Here is a 19703-nt window from a genome sequence, read left to right as displayed (position 1 = left end):
GTGTTGTACACTGCATGTTGCATTGATGTGTAACTCATCATCTGTGTCTACCTCCCAATTTGCAGGTCCCTTCCTCATGTCCACACAAGGCCCTCTAGTTTGGAGATGGGGTCCATGTTGGCAGCAGTGCACCTACAACTCTACATGGTGCCAACACTGCACAGTTGGTAGTGGTGGGAGTGCAGGCATTTCCAGGTGGTGAGAGTACTAATTTATTACATTTGTGATGTCATGTTAATGGTAGTACCTGCTCAAGTTTTTGTTGGTCCTGCATTACTGTGAGCATTTCAGGTGTTGCAAGTTTCAATTAGGGACACTGTACATTGTGCACTAGTGTCATGTTGTGGGGATTACTTTGTTTACCTGCAAATAGCATGACATGGCACGGTGTGTCGTGTGGCGGTGCTGGGGATGGGTTGGCTGACATGGCACTGTCCTCTTGTTGCATATTGCAAGTGGGTATTCATTTTAGCTGCTTGAATGTGTTTCTTCACAAAACTGCATTGGTGGTGTCTGTGTGGGTAGGGATGCACACATTGTAACACTGCCAGAAGAACAATCTCAGGCTGATATATGGTTTTCACGGTTGATTCTCCAGACATTCAGGATCAGTGTCAGGTTGAGTCATCATTGATTGTCAGATGGAATGTGCCAGGGCAGTGTGCACTCCACAGGGGTGTGATTTCTATGTGAAGTAATTAGCCACTAGCTGTGTACGGGCTGCCTCCCCCCATGCCCTTTCCCCTCCCATGCGCAGCGGCTGTGCATGTGGTTGGGGATGTGGGGCCACCACCATGTCCACGGCCAGGCCCCGGCGTGTTGCAACGTTGTGCAGGACACATGCTGCCACTATGATCCTGCACACTACTGGGGGAGCGTACAACAGCTGCCCACCAGAACGGTCAAGGGAGCGAAAGCGTGACTTTAGCACTCGGAATGTGCGCTCCACTATGCCCCGGGTTGTAATGTGGGCTGTGTTATATCTTACCTGGGGTGGCGTGGTGGGGTTCCGAATTGGCGTCATCATGTGGGGGCTGAGAGGGTAGGCACTGTCCCCTGTGGAGGTGGTGATTGGTATCATTGGTGGGGTTATGACCTTGCTCAGTATCTGACATGCATGCATGTGCAGTGGCATTCATACTCACCAAGCAGCCATGTATCGCCATGCCGCCCAGCTTCTAGGTCCCGGCTTAGGGTGGACATTCGGTAAATGAAGCTGTCGTGGGTGGAGCCGGGATAGTTGGCATATACTGAGGTGATGATTCCCTTGGCATTACATACTACCTGCACGTTGATGGAATGCCAGTGCTTGCGGTTCCTATAGATGTGCTCTGATGCCCTGGGGGGACGTAGAGCCACATGGGTGCAGTCGATGGCACCTAGCACTTTGGGGAATCGTGCCACACCATAAAATTCCAGGGCGGCAGCATGCCTTTCTGCAGGTGTTCTGGGCAGGTATATGTGCCTGCGGACTGATGGGCGTGCAGTGATGATGTTCAAGACCTGGTGTAGGCAGCGTGACTGGGTGGCCTGTGATACCCCACCCACTATGGCACTTGTCCGCTGAAATAATCCAGTGGCTAAGAAGTGCAGTACATTGAGGACCTTCTCCAGGGGGCTGAGTGCTTGGGAGCACAGAGTGGGTGATGTGAGGTCATCCTCCCACTCACTCACCAGGTCCAGTATTATGTGTGGTGGAAACCTGTACCTCCCATACACCTGGTCATCAGGCATCCCAAAAAGGCTGGTTCTGGGTGTGAATATTCTGGCCCTGACTATTCTCCTCCTCCTCCTTTGGTAGCCCACGCCCACTGCTGCTAGGAACGGTATGTTCATCCTGGGTCTGAGCTTGTTATTTTGTTAGCGCGCTAATTTATGCGTTGCGCGTGTTGTAGGCGAGCATGTGACCCGCGCACCCCTGAAATCCAGTACCCAGTCCAATAGCGTGTGGAAATTCCCGCGCACCCCGGGATACAGGTGCGCTGACGTACTTGCGTGTGTAAGTGCTCGCGCACCCCTGATATACACGTACATAGGCCAATCGCGTGTACGCGCACTTTTGTCCAATTACACGCGATGACACTCTGACGTGCTGTCCAATTACACGCAATGACACTCGACGTGCAGTCTTTCCACGTGTGCTCTGTCATCATGTGCTGTGTGGGAAACACCCGTGCAGGTCACGTCACAGACGCGCTTACGCGCTGAGGGCCTTTGGTCCAATAGAATCGCATATGCGTGCTGACGCGCTTACGCGCTAAGGGCCTTTCCTCGATTTTCACGCTGACGTGCAGGATTTTCACATGCCAAATCACTCCGTATCAAGCTGGCCACGCGAAAACACACGGAAGACCACGCTCTTGCCCAGAAGGCCGAATTACTGCCCCCCAGTGCCCCGAGCAGCCTCCCACGTGCCATCTGCTGCTGCCTGTCTGCCTGCCTGCCTGCTGCCACCGTGCCCTGCCATTTGGTGCCTGCGCATCAGCCATCTGCAGGGGTCCAGTTGCTGTGTCCACCCCTGCTGGAACTGAAGACTCCCGACTGGGATTACATCGCTCCACAGCCCAGCCCCAGGACCCAGTTGCCCACCCACACCTGCCTCTGGGGTTGCCATGTCGGGCACTTCCACATCTGGCACCAGTGGCAACCCCATGCCAGAGGGGCAGAGGGGCACCAGCTTCACTCCTACCGAAGTTGGTGTCCTGGTGGAGCATGTCCTGGGGCAGTATGATACACTCTTTGGATCGCCCGCGCCAGCCAGGAAGGACGGGAGAGGATCTGGGCCGACTGTGTGGTTGCCATCAACGCGGAGGGGGTGGCAACCCGCGACGTCCAGAAGATCAAGAAGCGCTGGGAGGACTTGAGGTCCAGGACCCTCGTGAAGGCCCGGCGCCTCGTGGAGGGGGGCCGGGGCCGCATGAGTTCCATCCAGATGAGGGTCCTGGAACGCGTACGCCCAGCGCTCCACGCCCAGATCCTTGAGAGGGAGACCCGTCTGGAGTTGAGAGGTAAGTGTCCAAGCATTGCTGTGTGAGACAGGGCATGTTGCGGTGTGCTGGTTGTCTGATACTTGCCTGTATGTGTGACATAGGCCATGTATGCATGTATGTGTGCAGGGACATCATGGTAATGCATGTGCGACCAGTGATGTGTGAACCACATGGTTGTTGCATGTGTTTAAATGCCACATGGGGAGCCCTATGCAGATTTCAGACATGAGAGCATGCCAGTCTCTGTTCCTGGACATGGGGGGGGGGTGAGGGATGGGTGCTGATGGCAGGTACATATATGGTAGCCATGTCTGTGTGCCTGACCTGCGTGTCTGTGTCTTGTGCATGCCATGGATGCATGACACATGTGTGTGACAATGCACAGATTCACTGATGCAGCCTAGTTACCCTTGTATCCGCTGTGTTTGGGGTGTATGGGGCCAGATGGATGTGACTGAGGTGAAGTGTGTGCATGTGATAGACATGACCCATGATGCATGTGAGTTCCATATCATTGTATGTTTCAAGAGTCCATTGGACATGTATGGAAATGTCCATGGCATGCACCATGCCTGTTACTGTGTGTGTTTTGCCTGGACTGACCCATGTGTTGTGGAGGGACATGATGGAAGTGTACTTTGACAGTGGTACTCATCTGCTATTGCTTCCTGTCTAGGGGACCATTGTACAGTACCCTGATGCTTGTGTTCTTTGTCTCCCTCTACACAGCGGCTAGTGAAGAAGAGAGCGGAGACGGCGCTGTGGAGCAAGGCGGCGGGGATGCCCCCACGGCTGCAGCGGAAGGGGTGGGTGAGCCCCCACAGGGGCCTGCTACGGTGGAAGATGGTGAGGAGCCATCCAGGTTGGTGGTTTCCACAGAGGAGAAGGAGGCCGCCACAGGGGCACACATGGGGCCTGTTGGGGGCATCCCTGCTGGTGCAAGTGGTGCAGTCCAGGGCCAGGGGCAGGAGGCAGCACAGGTCACCGTGGAGCGGCCTGTGCATGTCGCTGTCCCTGACCCTGTGAGTGCACCACCATGCACCAGCAGGGTTGCCCCGTCCCAGGCCCGTCCGCAGGTAGAGGGGATGTCCATGTCACCTGACTCCCCTCCACCTGCGGACGAGGGGACCCGTGTCCGTATGGAGAAGGTCCTGATTGGGGTTGCGATGCGCGCGGGTGCAATTCGTGATGACGTGCGTGCTTCCCGGGAGGAGCACGCACATCATCACGAAGAGCACCGTGCCGACGTGGCCCAATTGGGATCTTCCATGTTCGGGGGTTTCCTGCATGTGTCGGCCTCTCCTCCTCTGTGGAGGCTATACGCCAGTCGTTCTCCTTGCCGTCTTCCGGCCCAGATGCCACCAGGGCCCCCTGTGCACCTGCCCTGACCTATGCAGCCAGCTCGGTGGGGATCCCATCCCTGCCACAGTCGGGAGTTGGAGGTCAAGCAGGGGTGGACACCACAGCAACTGTACCCCAGCAGATAGAGGATGTGCCAGCATCATCAGGCAGGGCACGTGCACGACAGCGTCGGTGGATTCCATCATCCTGGATGCCGTCGTGCTGGCAGAGGCAGTTGCGTCGGAGGCAGCAGCAGAGTCAACGTGGGAGGCATCATGGCTCGGGGCCTTCAACATCAGAGGGGCAGGCATCGGCCGGAGGGCAGGAGGACCCAGGACAGGAAGTGTCTTCCGTGTGGCTGCGGTTGGGCCAGCAGATAGGTGCGGAGCGGCGGCGGGCGGAAGAGGAGCGGCTCACGATGGTCAGGGCGGAGAACTCCATGCGGAGGGCCCTGAGGCGGGCCAAGTGCCTCGAGGCAATCCGCAGGGGGTTGGAGGAGCAGATGGCGTCGTCCCTGCGGACCCTCGGGGCCATGGAACAGGACCGCCTCCGGGACATAGACGAGGAGTTTGATGATGCCCTGGTCCGGAACACTACGGAGTGAGCCGCTGGACTTGCCCGCCGCCTTTGTATATAGTTCTTTAGTTTTAGGTTTCCTTTGTTTATTGTTATGATTTGGAGTCGACGGACACAGCTCCACTTTTTGTATATAGTTGCTTTTTTGTTAGGGTTTTTAGTAGGTTTCCTTGGTTCAGTTGGGCTCATGGACCCTTGGATATTGTGTACATAGTTCTTCATTGGATTGTTTTATTTTTTAATTTTATTTTTTCTTCTCCATGGAGCAATGGTGTTTGGATTTTATTTTTTTTCTGTCGGATTGATTTCATTTTTAATGTAACTTTGAAGTACATTTTTTTTGGATTTTGTGTTTTTCATTTTTTGGGACGGACATGCACCTTTTCTTTTTTTCATTGGCATTGTAGTTTGTTTCATTTCATTTGCATTCATATTTTTTAAATACATTTTTGTTTTCATACTTCACTGTGTGGTATCATCTGATTGGGTTCATGCATGTCATGTTGGGTGTTTTCAAATTCATTTGCAACCATTGTGTGTGACAGACATGGGTTCATTTGCTTTATGTACGTTGGGGGTGTAACATGTAATTTTCATTTCCATGTGGGTGAATGGGTTACTTGGTAGGGCCTTTTGGCTGTGGAGGCTGACCATAACGCACATGGTTGGTGATTGTGAGGACCTAGGTGCAGGGGGACATGAGTGGGGGCCTGGTGGAGGCTGCCCATGGTGGCTGGGGGGTGGGGGTGGGTGGGAGACATGAGTGGGGGCCTGGTGGAGGCTGCCCCTGGTGGCTGGGGGTGGGGGTGGGTGCGAGACATGAGTGGGGGCCTGGTGGAGGCTGCCCCTGCACTGCTGGGGGGTGGGGGTGGTGGGAGACATGAGTGGGGGCCTGGTGGAGGCTGCCCCTGGTGGCTGGGGGGTGGGGTGGTGGGCGACATGAGTGGGGGCCTGGTGGAGGCTGCCCCTGGATGCTGGGGGGTGGGGGTGCAGGGGGATATGAGTGGGGGCCTGGTTGAGGCTGCCCCTGCACTGCTGGGGGGTGGGGGTGGTGGGAGACATGGGTGGGGGCCTGGTGGAGGGTGCCCCTGGTAGCTGGGTGGTGGGGGTGGTGGGAGACATGAGTGGGGGCCTGGTGGAGGGTGACCCTGCACTGCTGGGGGGTGGGGTGGTGGGAGACATGAGTGGGGGCCTGGTGGAGGCTGCCCCTGGTGGCTGGGGGGGTGGTGGGAGACATGAGTGGGGGCCTGGTGGAGGCGGCCCCTGGTGGCTGGGTGGTGGGGTTGGTGGGAGACATGAGTGTGGGCCTGGTGGAGGCTGCCCCTGCACTGCTGGGGGGTGGGGGTGGTGGGAGACATGAGTGGGGGCCTGGTGGAGGCTGCCCCTGCACTGCTGGGGGGTGGGGGTGGTGGGAGACATGAGTGGGGGCCAGGTGGAGGGTGCCCCTGCACTGCTGGGGGGTGGGGGTGGTGGGAGACATGAGTGGGGGCCTGGTGGAGGCTGCCCCTGGATGCTGGGGGTGGGGGTGCAGGGGGACATGAGTGGGGGCCTGGTTGAGGCTGCCCCTGCACTGCTGGGGGGTGGGGGTGGTGGGAGACATGGGTGGGGGCCTGGTGGAGGGTGCCCCTGGTAGCTGGGTGGTGGGGGTGGTGGGAGACATGAGTGGGGGCCTGGTGGAGGGTGACCCTGCACTGCTGGGGGGTGGGGGTGGTGGGAGACATGAGTGGGGGCCTGGTGGAAGCTGCCCCTGGTTGCTGGGGGGTGGGGGTGCAGGGGGACATGAGTGGGGGCCTGGTGGAGGGTGCCCCTGCACTGCTGGGGGGTGGGGGTGATAGGGGACATGAGTGGGGTCCTGGTGGGGGCTGCCCATGGTGGCTGGGGGGTGGGGGTGGCAGGGGAACATGGGTGGGGGCCTGGTGGGGGATGCCCATGGTGGCTGGGGGGTGGGGGTGCAGGGGGACATGAGTGGGGGCCTGGTGGAGGGTGCCCCTGCAGTGCTGGGGGGTGGGGGTGGTGGGAGACATGAGTGGGGGCCTGGTGGAGGGTGCCCCTGCACTGCTGGGGGGTGGGGGTGGTGGGAGACATGAGTGGGTGCCTGGTGGAGGCTGCCCCTGGTGGCGGGGGGGTGGGGGTGATAGGGGCCATGAGTGGGGGCCTGGTGGAGGCTGCCCCTGCACTGCTGGGGGGTGGCGGTGATAGGGGACATGAGTGGGGGCCTGGTGGAGGGTGCCCCTGGTGGCTGGGTGGTGGGGGTAGTGGGAGACATGAGTGGGGGCCTGGTGGAGGCTGCCTCTGGTGGCTGGGGGGTGGGGGTGGTGGGAGACATGAGTGGGGGCCTGGTGGAGGGTGCCCCTGGTGGCTGGGGGGTGGGGGTGCAGGGGGACATGAGTGGGGGTCTGGTGGAGGGTGCTGGGGGTGGGGGGTGGGGGTGGTGGGAGACATGAGTGTACTGCTGGGGGTGGGGGTGGTGGGAGACATGAGTGGGGGCCTGGTGGAGACATGAGTGGGGGCCTGGTGGAGGGTGCCCCTGCACTGCTGGGGGTGGGGGTGGCGGGAGACATGAGTGGGGGCCTGGTGGGGGCTGCCCATGGTGGCTGGGGGTGGGGGTGCAGGGGGACATGAGTGAGGGCCTGGTGGAGGGTGCCCCTGCACTGCTGGGGGGTGGGGGTGATAGGGGACATGAGTGACGGCCTGGTGGGGGCTGCCCATGGTGGCTGGGGGGGTGGGGGTGGCAGGTCGACATGAGTGGGGGCCTGGTGGAGGCTGCCCCTGCTTTGCTGGGGGGTGTGGGTGGTGGGAGACATGAGTGGGGGCCTGGTGGAGGCTGCCCCTGGTGGCGGGGGGTGGGGGTGATAGGGGACATGAGTGGGGGCCTGGTGGAGGGTGCCCCTGGATGCTGGGGGGTGGGGGTGCAGGGGGACATGAGTGGGGGCCTGGTGGAGGGTGCCCCTGCACTGCTGGGGGGTGGGTGTGATAGGGGACATGAGTGGGGGCCTGGTGGAGGGTGCCCCTGGTGGCGGGGTGGTGGGGGTGGTGGGAGACATGAGTGGGGGCCTGGTGGAAGCTGCCCCTGGTGGCTGGGGGGTGGGGGTACAGGGGGACATGAGTGGGGGCCTGGTGGAGGGTGCCCCTGCACTGCTTGGGGGTGGGGGTGATAGGGGACATGAGTGGGGGTCTGGTGGGGGCTGCCCATGGTGGCTGGGGGGTGGGGGTGGCAGGGGGACATGAGTGGGGGCCTGGTGGAGGGTGCCCCTGCACTGCTGGGGGGTGGGGGTGATAGGGGACATGAGTGGGGGCCTGGTGGAGGGTGCCCCTGGTGGCTGGGTGGTGGGGGTGGTGGGAGACATGAGTGGGGGCCTGGTGGAAGCTGCCCCTGGTGGCTGGGGGGTGGGGGTGCAGGGGGACATGAGTGGGGGCCTGGTGGAGGGTGCCCCTGCACTGCTGGGGGGTAGGGGTGATAGGGGACATGAGTGGGGGCCTGGTGGGGGCTGCCCATGGTGGCTGGGGAGTGGGGGTGGCAGGGGGACATGAGTGGGTGCCTGGTGGGGGATGCCCATGGTGGCTGGGGGGTGGGGGTGTTGGGAGACATGAGTGGGGGCCTGGTGGAGGCTGCCCCTGGTGGCGGGGGGTGGGGGTGATAGGGGACATGAGTGGGGGCCTGGTGGAGGGTGCCCCTGGATGCTGGGGGGTGGGGGTGCAGGGGGACATGAGTGGGGGCCTGGTGGAGGGTGCCCTTGGTGGCTGGGGGGTGGGGGTGGTGGGAGACATGAGTGGGGGCCTGGTGGAGGGTGCCCCTGCACTGCTGGGGGGTGGGGGTGGTGGGAGACATGAGTGGGTGCCTGGTGGAGGCTGCCCCTGGTGGCGGTGGGGTGGGGGTGATAGGGGCCATGAGTGGGGGCCTGGTGGAGGGTGCCCCTGGATGCTGGGGGTGGGGGTGCAGGGGGACATGAGTGGGGGCCTGGTGGAGGGTGCCCGTGGTGGCTGGGGGGTGGGGGTGGGTGGGAGACATGAGTGGGGGCCTGGTGGGGGCTGCCCATGGTGGCTGGGGGGTGGGGGTGGTGGGAGACATGAGTGGGGGCCTGGTGGAGGGTGCCCTTGCACTGCTGGGGGGTGGGGGTGGTGGGAGACATGAGTGGGGGCCTGGTGGGGGCTGCCCATGGTGGCTGGGGGGTGGGGGTGGGTGGGAGACATGAGTGGGGCCTGGTGGAGGGTGCCCCTGCACTGCTGGGGGGTGGGGGTGGTGGGAGACATGAGTGTGGGCCTGGTGGAGGCTGCCCCTGGTGGCGGGGGGGTGGGGGTGATAGGGGCCATGAGTGGGGGCCTGGTGGAGGGTGCCCCTGGATGCTGGGGGCTGGGGGTGCACGGGGACATGAGTGGGGGCCTTGTGGAGGGTGCCCCTGCACTGCTGGGGGGTGGGGGTGGTGGGAGACATGAGTGGGTGCCTGGTGGAGGCTGCCCCTGGTGGCGGGGGGGTGGGGGTGATAGGGGCCATGAGTGGGGGCCTGGTGGAGGGTGCCCCTGGATGCTGGGGGGTGGGGGTGCAGGGGGACATGAGTGGGGGCCTTGTGGAGGGTGCCCCTGGATGCTGGGGGGTGGGGGTGCTGGGTGACATGAGCAGGTGTGCAGGGTAGTCCCCTGTGGTGTGTGCTGCCTGCAGGGGCCGTGGAGGGTGTACAGGGAATACCTGGGAGCACACAGCCAAATTGCGTGTTGAATTTCCTGCGCACAACTGAAATCCACGTACCCTGACAAATCGCGTGTGGAACTTCCCGCGCACACCTGAAATCCACTTACCCGGCCAAATCGTATGTGGGACTTCCCGCGCACCCCTGAAATCCACGTACACGGCCAAATCGCGTGTGGAACTTCCCGCGCACCCCTGAAATCCACGTACCCTGACAAATCGCGTGTGGAACTTCCCGCGCACCCCTGAAATCCACGTACCCGGACAAATCGCGTGTGGTACTTCCCGCGCACCCCTGAAATCCACGTACACGGCCAAATCGCGGGTGGAACTTCCCGCGCACCACTGAAATCCACGTACCCTGACAAATGGCATGTGGAACTTCCCGCGCACCCCTGAAATCCACGTACCCGGCCAAATCGCGTGTCGAACTTCCTGCGCACCCCTGAAATCCACGTACACGGCCAAATCGCGTGTGGAACTTCCCGCGCACCCCTGAAATCTACGTACCCTGACAAATCGCGTGTGGAACTTCCCACGCACCCCTGAAATCCACGTATCCGGCCAATTTGCGTGTGAGACTTCCTGCGCACCCCTGAAATCCACGTACACGGCCAAATCGCGTGTGGAACTTCCCGCGCACCCCTGAAATCTACGTACCCTGACAAATCGCGTGTGGAACTTCCCACGCACCCCTGAAATCCACGTATCCGGCCAATTTGCGTGTGAGACTTCCCGCGCACCCCGGTATACACGCACACATATTTTTTTGTCAGTGGGTGTCCGTGTTTGTGGGTACCCCTTTGCACGTCATTTGTCCTGGAGGGCCACACTATGGGACATTCATCATGGCAGTATATAGGTGCTATTTGTTGGCGCACCTTTTGGCGCACATTTCTTCCAGGCGCAGAGACGCTACCGCCTACTTTCTTGTGGCGGTCGTGTTTGTGCCTGTGCGCTGGTTTCAGCGTGCGCTTTTTTGCCCTATTCTATTCCATGAATACGTGTTGTAGGCGAGCGTGTGGGCGTTCCGCGCACTTGTACCCTGTACTTCCCCCGTGATGCCCACATTTTGGCAAGTTGTTCCCCATTCCGAGTGTTACGCCCCGTGTTCCGCCTACTTTTGTAGCGTGCGCCGCGCTATGTGCGATTTTCGCTGTGGCCTGTGCGATTTTCGCTGTGACCTGGCGCACGCAGTTAGATGGCCTGTGCGCCAACGTGCGCCCCGCACTTTATTATCGCACATCCGATGGTTTTCTCGCGCACGCCCTTCCATGAATCGATGTGCGCTGCTTTTCGTGCGATTTTCGCACTTGCACTGCGATTTTCGCTATTCCACTGCGATTCGCACGTTTTTGGCCACTTGCGCCGCGCTAATTATTCCATGATTCGGCCTCTAAATCTCTATAGTACCAACATCAACAAAACATCACGTTTCTTCACACTTAATCTGTTCTATTATCTTGGCTTCTATTTGAACTGGTTCTAGAATCACTAACGACTAACATCAAAAGGACAACACTTTATGGAAAGAAAGATAAAGTCACAAAATATATGGATAACACACTAGTCTTAGTTTAAATCTGGACTCAACTATCCCAGACCTACCAACACACGAGGCAGACTTCCAGAAATATTCCAGATATAAAGGGTACCAAACAAAATTAGAGATCCTACTATTGTCTATGGTTTGCCATCATGATCTTGAACATAGGTGATAGATAACAGAGAAAAAAAGAAAATCCAGGAACTTGGAAAAATATTTCCCAGGGACATGTGCAACCATGCCAATTTTGAGGACCTGGTCAGAAACAGCAGGATCAGTTTGGACAAATGCGAAAAACTCAATCTGTATCTTTTGCTTTAAACAATTGAAAAGATGTCCCATTGCTAGCCCGCTAATGTGCTGGAAAAGGAAGCATGTCCATACAAATAAGTTCCCCTGTGTAATGGGGAAAAAGCCAGTCATTTCCCTAAGGAAACCTCTGTGCTTGCTTGATGAAGGGGCTTCAATACTTCAGACCACATGCTGAGTCAACATTTTACTATATTGATATATGCTTTCATATGTGTAGGGTTTGTAAATCATATTTGCCATGAATGGCCTCTTGGCACCGATGCAGGGAATATTCCATATGCAAAAACCATAGAAATATAACGTGGGTGTAAGAGTGACAATTCCAGCCAAAGTAATAGGTAAAGAAGAAGGTTTCATGTTATTTTGTTTCTTAAAAAACAGCTAGGTATACCCGAAACATCACAAGGGGTTGTGTTCCACTTGGTTCTGGAGGGGGTGGTGAGAAATATATGGCCTGTCACAAGCTGAGGCTCATTTGTAAAGAGATATACTAAATAGCAAAGAAGAGAAGAATGTGAGTCATCAAGATTTACATTACAGTTGATGGTTGTCTAAAGTCAAGTTCAGGACATGCTGTTTAAATGCGTATAGGACAATGCAGCGGTTCTACAAGACCAATGGTAAGTGTAGTGTCATATAGTCTCTAGGTTTCATATCTGTGAATGCCTGGGCTGTGACATTTGCAGGCATGGAATGGGCTATACTATAACGTCTAAATATCATTGATTCACTTGTGAAGGCGGCCAGGGATTATTTAATGTTAGATGGAGTATTCTTTCCCTGATCTATAAGGTGAATTATATGTTTTAAATGATAGCGATAACAGAAAACAAAATATATATTTCAGGTTATAAAAAGGGTAAAAGAGACAATTCAATCCAAGATAACTCCAGGTTCCTCACTTTGAGAGGCTCGAAACGGGCAATTATCCAATTTGTGGGCCCAGAAGTGCAGCAGCCAAAAATGAGAATAGCTGCCAATCACCAGAAAACCTGATTAGCAAGATTGAGATTGTAGAAATCAGGACTCATCCAGCTCCTAACAGCCAGTAGGCAAGGATTTAATTGTCATGTAGAGGAAGTTGAATAATTGAGTTTTAGGAAAAACTGAGTTTCATTGCTGTAATAATAGAAATCCAACTTATGACAGCTGATGAGACTTGTGTTGGGATGCACTTTCAGGTCCCATGCCCCCCCCCCAAATGATTTAGATTGAGGAAATACATGTGCACGACTGCGAAGGGGCACACAATGTGGGAATAACTAATGTTGTTTTTTCCAATAGTCGTGGAAACTTAGGTCGACTCCAGTATAGGGCATGAGTGATGTTAAAGTGTAATATGTGAAATGTGGCGTATAACAATGCAAATGTAGGCCCTGGTTCACGCCACACAAAATACCAATGTACTGCCATATTTAAAGGGCGGTCCAGTTTGCCACAGGCCATGGAAAAAGTAGCAGCATAACATGGCAATGATGTCAAAATCACTTTCCCATCCCAAACCCCAGCAGGGAAACCGAACGTAGAGGCCAACCAAACAAGCTGCCAAAGGTCTGGTCTCGATTTAGGGCCCTAGCGCACCCCCCAGAATAATGATCGTCCCTTTTGATCTGTCAAATGACCACGAACAAAACACCTAAATCCTTTGAAATGTGACTATTTAGTGTGGTCTACAAGAGGCCCAGAAGGGACTCCGAGGAGGGGAGCAAGGAGTAAAATATACTGTTATTTTTACTACAAGGAGCACAAGGTGAGGCCAACAAATTGAAGCCTGCGATGAGGAGGAAATTTGGAGTCGCCGTATGTCTGGGATCAGGAGAATCTCCTATTTATTGTAAAGGTGCAATTTGACCGTGAGAGTGTCCACTGAGCTCATGTAAATGACCAGGTGCATGCCATGTGACTATTCCTGCGGGGAGTGTAACATATCACGTAACCTGCGAATCAAGTAGTGCGGAACCAAGGTGATGGAGTAGAAGGCCACGTGTAAGAGGGCCAGGGTAGTTTAAGATGTGGCGAATCAGTTAAGGAACTATAGGAGACTGGTAGTATGTATATAGTTGGTAGTCAACGAGGGTGGTGGGATAACACTGTATACTGTTTGCGTCACGAGTGACAATGTTTTGATATTTAACTACATGCATTTCTTGAACTAACTCAGAGAGCAATCTCCATGGCAGTTGGGTTCCATGGCACCCTCTGTCACCTTTTCTCCTTTTTGTATACAAAATAAATGTTTTCCGTACAAAGAAGCCACCAAGCTTTTTTCCTTAGGGGATTGTTTTTATTGGGTTGGTTGTCTGGAGGTTTACCTTCACAACTTGGTGACCCAATGTCTCTCTGCAGAGACTGAGGATTCCTGGCCACACATCCAGAGGTTCCGAATGCATCTGCAGCGACCAGTTCCTTGTGCGCTAATTGGCGAGGTTTACAGGAGCCGTGTTGCATGAATTCCTGTCTGTTTTTTGGGGTGGGGTGCTGCTACCGAATTGTGCAGGCTGCTGACTGGACTCTGTGATGGAGGAACTCAGGAGAACACGTAGTTATACGTGAACCTTTGCAGCAGAAAACAATACAGGTGGGGGAAGAGTGAGTGTTGCAGATTGTGGAATGTAGTGTTGACATGGTGACGGTGGTGTGATTTTGGAGTGGAAAGACCATGTGGCATCTTGTATTTCTTTCTTTTTCTTTTTATTATTATTTGAAGTAAAATGGAATGGAATCCTTCCTAATTGGGTGGGAAAAGACAGCACTGTGTTATTTAAGAGGAATAAAGGTAGAGTATTTTTGTTTTGAGTGGGTCAGGGATCTCTCCACCCGATATAGAGCAGGCGTGGGAACGGAAATGTAGTATTTGTGTATTTTTATTCGTGCTTTTATAGTGGTGGTGTGGACCGAGGAGAGTTCCGGTTTTGTTGTTGTGTATGGGGAGATTGACGAAGGAGAACGGTGGGCAATTGGTAACAGAAAAAGGTTTGGGTAATGGGACAGCAAGGCACTGCTGGATTTCAGCCTGAGTAAGTAAGGTATTGCGTAATGTTTGAATAGGTGCAGCTAAAATGGAGCTGGTGAACCCATTGGAGTAGATGTGTATTGCTCTTCTGTTTTAGGGGGAGAAAATAAGGAAGTATCATAGGGAATGGGTGGCTGAGACGAAAGGGGGCATTTTTAAACCATGGTCAGAACAGGGAATGAATAATAAAGACATCCTACGTCATATGTATTCATTTTTATCAGTAACATATAAGGGAAAGAAATTAAAGAATAGAATGGAAGTGTTGGAGTTATGGAGGATGGTGGAGTATTGGGGCCCCAAATGGCCCCAAGAGCACAACGTACGGACCACCTCTGTCGTGAGCTCTGATGCCTTCTATGCCCACCGGTCTGACTGTTCAGGGATCTCCCACCCCATCAGTCACAATACAGGCAGCAAAGCTTCCCCCATTAGGGTGTTATCCCACACATGCAGCGTTAGGGTACACAAATCCAATTTATGTCCCACTATCCCCCACCGCTCTTCCTCCTCCTTCATCATCTGCCCAGTACCACAATCTCACAAACCCTACAGCGAGTGGAAGGAACAGAAAGAGTTAGAAGAATCATTAAGGTTGGCAGTGCAACAGTTAGTGAGACGGATATTGGTTAAGGAGGATGGATAGCTATCAATTACAGGGACGTATGAGTGGATAACAGGAGACATTCGGTTTAGAACTGACAGTACAGCGATTAAGCATGTCATATTGAAAAGGAAGGTGAGGGTGAGTCTGTGAGGTTGGCTGACAAGGTAGGAGCAGAAGCGGAGGAGTGAGACATAGTGGATGAATGAGGGGAGAAGGGGCCCAGCCCATGAGATCACCACGGGTGGAGAGCTTGTGGGGGCCTACATTGAGGAACCGATTGAACACGTAGTGGTTGTGAAGGAAAAATAGGTGGGGGGAAGAAGGCGATGAAGATGGTGCGGAAACAGCTTCCGCTGTTGCACAAAGGTCCAGGAAGGGACAGGGAGGGCACAGTATATACCATGGCCACAAATGGACAGGAACAATTTAATTAAAACACTACTGTCCCTCACAGCTGGGGAGGTAAAGTGGATTTATGCATTTGAAAAGCAGATGACAGGTGTTACCCTGGTTGTAGGTGACATAAAGAGTGTGTTTGTTGCGATCCTGGGTGATCAGGCAGATGCCATTTGGGATAAATCTGGGTAACCCGGGGTACGATTAGGGAATGATAACCATGACAATGCCAATTTCAATGACTTCAATTGATAATAGATGCCATTTGATGCAGCAATGGTGCTCGTACCACCCTGTCACCTACCTTAATAGGCAGTTCTTCTGTGAGCCGCACAGCCCACACATGGGCCCTCAGATCCCCAATCAATAATAAACTGATACATCAAATCCTCTATCAATAATGCAACATACTATGAGGGATGATCAGGTGCCAGCTCAGTATATTTTACAGATACAGGAAATGTGAAGGTCAGAAACGGTTAACCATGGGATCGGTAACTTGTATTTTTCTATTATTATTTTTTTTTTATTTTTTATACTAACGATTTTTACAAGGACTTTTTTTCTTTTCAGACAATTCAACACTACTTCCATATTTCTTTAGCTGTGTGGACAAAAGATGAAGCTCGAACGTTGGTCTCGGGTTTGGATCACGTGGACGTTCATCTACTACTAGTCTGATTAAAGAGTTATCGATGGCTCAACCCCCTCTACTGCTGTTATTCTTAGTTCAGCTTATTCTCTCAATGTGTTGGAGATTGTTTCCAAGGCTAGTTCTATTAACTTCACCGTTGTAATTGTCCATCTCATTGTTTCTCCTGAGATTAGCCTATTCCACACTGCCTCTTCGTCTAGAGTGACCGCCCCTTGCAGGCAGGAATGCAGGTATTTATCTCGGTTTTGTCTTGTCTTTGGACATCTTAGCACTAGGTGTTTTAGTGTTTCCACTTCCTCTTTGCCTTTACACAGACAGCATCTATTGTCCATCTTCGGTGTTCTAATTGCCAAGATTACGTGAGTCCTCAGCAGATTTAATCTGGCTTTCAAAAAAATTCCTTGCATGTTTTTATTCGGAAAATTTGTACAGTAATTCAGTGTCGTTTTCACTTTATTAAAGGTCGGTGGGAGGTGCGAGAGTAGCTTATTTGCACTAGCAGTATCAATCGTCCTGATCCAGTCCATAAATTCCATTTTTCTTTTTACTCGGTCTGTGTTGGATTTTAGATCTTCTTCCAAGCACGACACTTTGCTAAGACTGTCTTGTGCTGTTCTAGCCCACTTGTTGAGAGCCTTACAGGTGCCACTTTTGAGCTCTTCTGCAATGTGGGATGTTTTTACCCATGCATACAAGCCCTACCATAAAACTGTGCAGTACTGGCATGGAAAACATCATGATGGCCAGAACTCCCCAGAGAGTACACAGGGAAAACATGAAGAATAGGCTGCCACCCATTTTTGCCTATGTTGTGAGCACAGGAGGGCACTGCCTAAAACCACCATTGGGCTACACACACAGTAGCCTGAAACCATTGGGAACGGCAATGCTGATTGCCAAAAAAGCAACTCAGAACTGTGGGGAATTAATTTTCTTAATCCCAAAAATGGTTGCATTACCAGTACTCACCACTATCAGAAAGCCGGCGTTTTAAAACCACCAGACTTTTGTGTAAAACTGAACAAATGAAACAAAACCAGACCAAGGAAAGACTTGCTAAGAGGTGGAAGAATGTAAAACCATATTCTGAAATGACTTGAAGGTAGTAATTATTTAATGTATAGGTAAAAATTGTCAGTTTGATTTGAATGTAGAAAACTGGGAACAAAAAGTGACATTTAGCTGAAACCTGGCTTAATGAAACTGAATTGTGCCTGACAACTACCCCCGACAGGAGTTGAAACTGGATGCTCAGCCACTCTGCCCCTGGCCAAAAGGAGTTAACACCTCTCTGATTAGATTAGGGGTGGAGCAGCTGGGGACTACAGGGAGTTGAACAAAGGCCTGTCCTGGACTCAGGCAAATGTTATATTGGGGGCGTCATAAAATAGCTTCCTCTTGGGAGAAACTGGGGGCAGCTGTGCCTCTGTGAACAAGCTGGCTTGGGGGAAGTGGATAAACCAGTTATTCCACCATGTGATGTGGGAAAATAGGGTCTCACTCCAAATGTCTGCATGTTAACAATCTGACACTTCATCAATTAATGTCCATACTCCTTGCGCACATGTGTGTAATTTTGGGTAAATGTTCGATATTGCAAAACTAGTTAAAAAGCGCAAAATGTTGTCATTTTTGAATGAAGCCCCCAGGAAGATCAGAGGCGGACAAGCATGGACCATAAGGAATATATAATGGTCACATGTAATTTCAACAAATTGTATATCTGGGAAAGATATATTTGAATCAAATATAGATTTGTGGGCAAACTGACCAGGGGAGGACCCATAAACAGACCTCATCATGATGACAATCCATTTTTTTCCCAATCATGGGAGAGGGGAGAATTGGGCCAATGACAAGTAGAGAGGGGCAGGCTTAGCTAGGCCCAGGCACACACCCATTTTCAAAACACATAAAAAGAGACTGCTGGGACAGGTAGAGACATTCAATTCCATTTGCTGCGGAGCATGCTGACCGACGACTTCACATCCAGAGATCCAGACTTCAAATCCATTAATCTCCAGAACTTGTAGCAGAAATTAACTCCAGAATTTGTAGCAGAGAGGCCTGAATCCACCAGCTGAATCCTCTTCAGCAGGCCTCAAAACTAACCAAATTATTCAACAGCCGGGCGAGCTGTCTGAATTCTTTTGCCAAGAGCAATTGCTAGAGAGAGAACCACAGACCCAGACCGCTGTGAGCAGAACCGGTGCCTGATTGACCCGCCGTATCCAGAGAGGCTAGACCAGCAGAGCAGAGCTGACCCAGACCGCTGTGAGCAGAACCAGTGACCCAGATTGCTGTGAAGTGCCGAGACCAGAACCGGAGTCCAGTCCAAAACCTGACCAGATCCGTGGCGAGGCCCATTCCTGCACAAAATATATTGTGAGTACCTAGCAGAACTGTGCAGAACCAATCTCTTAGTTAAAATAATCTAACACAAACTATTTTAACCTAAGTAGAACTGCCTCCTAGAAATCGTGTCATCTGTCATTTTTAAAGCTGCACAACTGCCACCTGTCAATTCTGAAGCTGCAAGCTGTCACCTGTCATTTTGAGTTTTACTTTAAATCCGAAAATCTACCTTTATTAAATCGTGATTAAACTTTCCTCTGAAAGCTTAGAATCTAAGCTTTCCAACAAGCCTAGAACCGACTTCCTTACAGCAATAATCGCGTAGATTGGCAAGGTGTCTTCCGTTACAATCTTTCTGTAGAGTCTCATCTTGCTTTTTCCGCAATCACGATTTACGCACTCGCAAAATTTACCGCGATTTGCGATTTTGGCTCAATTTCTCCACTTGTCAAAATAGCAGCTCCATTCTTTCTTTTGTTAAAATCCGTTGCAACTTGGTAATAACCCATAGAGCATTGCTAAAGTGAGCCTGAACTAATACCAACACGCATCTCCCACTCACCCTGAATCTCTAGAGGGAATTAAAATCAGTTGGCACATTTTCCCATGCATTGCCATCACATTTAAAAAGCATTTTGGGCCTGTGTTTCAAACTCCTACCTGTTTCCTCTAAGCTTGCTGGGGGGGAACTAATTTCGTATTGTATTTGATTGCATTCCTGAGAACTGTGTGCTCCTCTTTCCATCTCCTTCCATTTCTTACATTGCATCGGGGAGGGGGGTGAATTGCCAGAGAAAAAGTGATTATCTTATCTTTTGCTAAAAACATATCAAGTATTTCTGTACTGCATTTTATTCCTCATTGCTTTTCCCTTGAAATCATAAAAGTATTTTTGCTACTTTATCCATCCTATACTAACTCCTCATTGATTGTAAAGAAGTGTGCTAGTGCCAGATTACCCATTGTTGATCAACATCATATGTCTAAGTGTATTATCAGATATTAATTTATTATAAAGTGTGATATATATATATTGTTTAAATTCTCAAATAAACCTTTTAATTTGCAAAACAAACCTACTTCTTGGCTCAGAGGGGTCAGGGGGATTCTAAGAGGGGGGTGTTATACAAGGGTGGTCATCCAGAGTACTGAATTAGACATAAAATACATTAATAAGGGTTTTCCTCAGCATCCTAGACTAGGCATTCACTTGGCTGTAGTGTTGATT

Source organism: Ambystoma mexicanum, chromosome 1q (assembly GCF_040938575.1).
Source record: "Ambystoma mexicanum isolate Mex_15411 chromosome 1q, UKY_AmexF1_1, whole genome shotgun sequence".
NCBI lineage: Eukaryota > Metazoa > Chordata > Amphibia > Caudata > Ambystomatidae > Ambystoma > Ambystoma mexicanum.
This window is presented reverse-complemented; position numbering follows the sequence as displayed.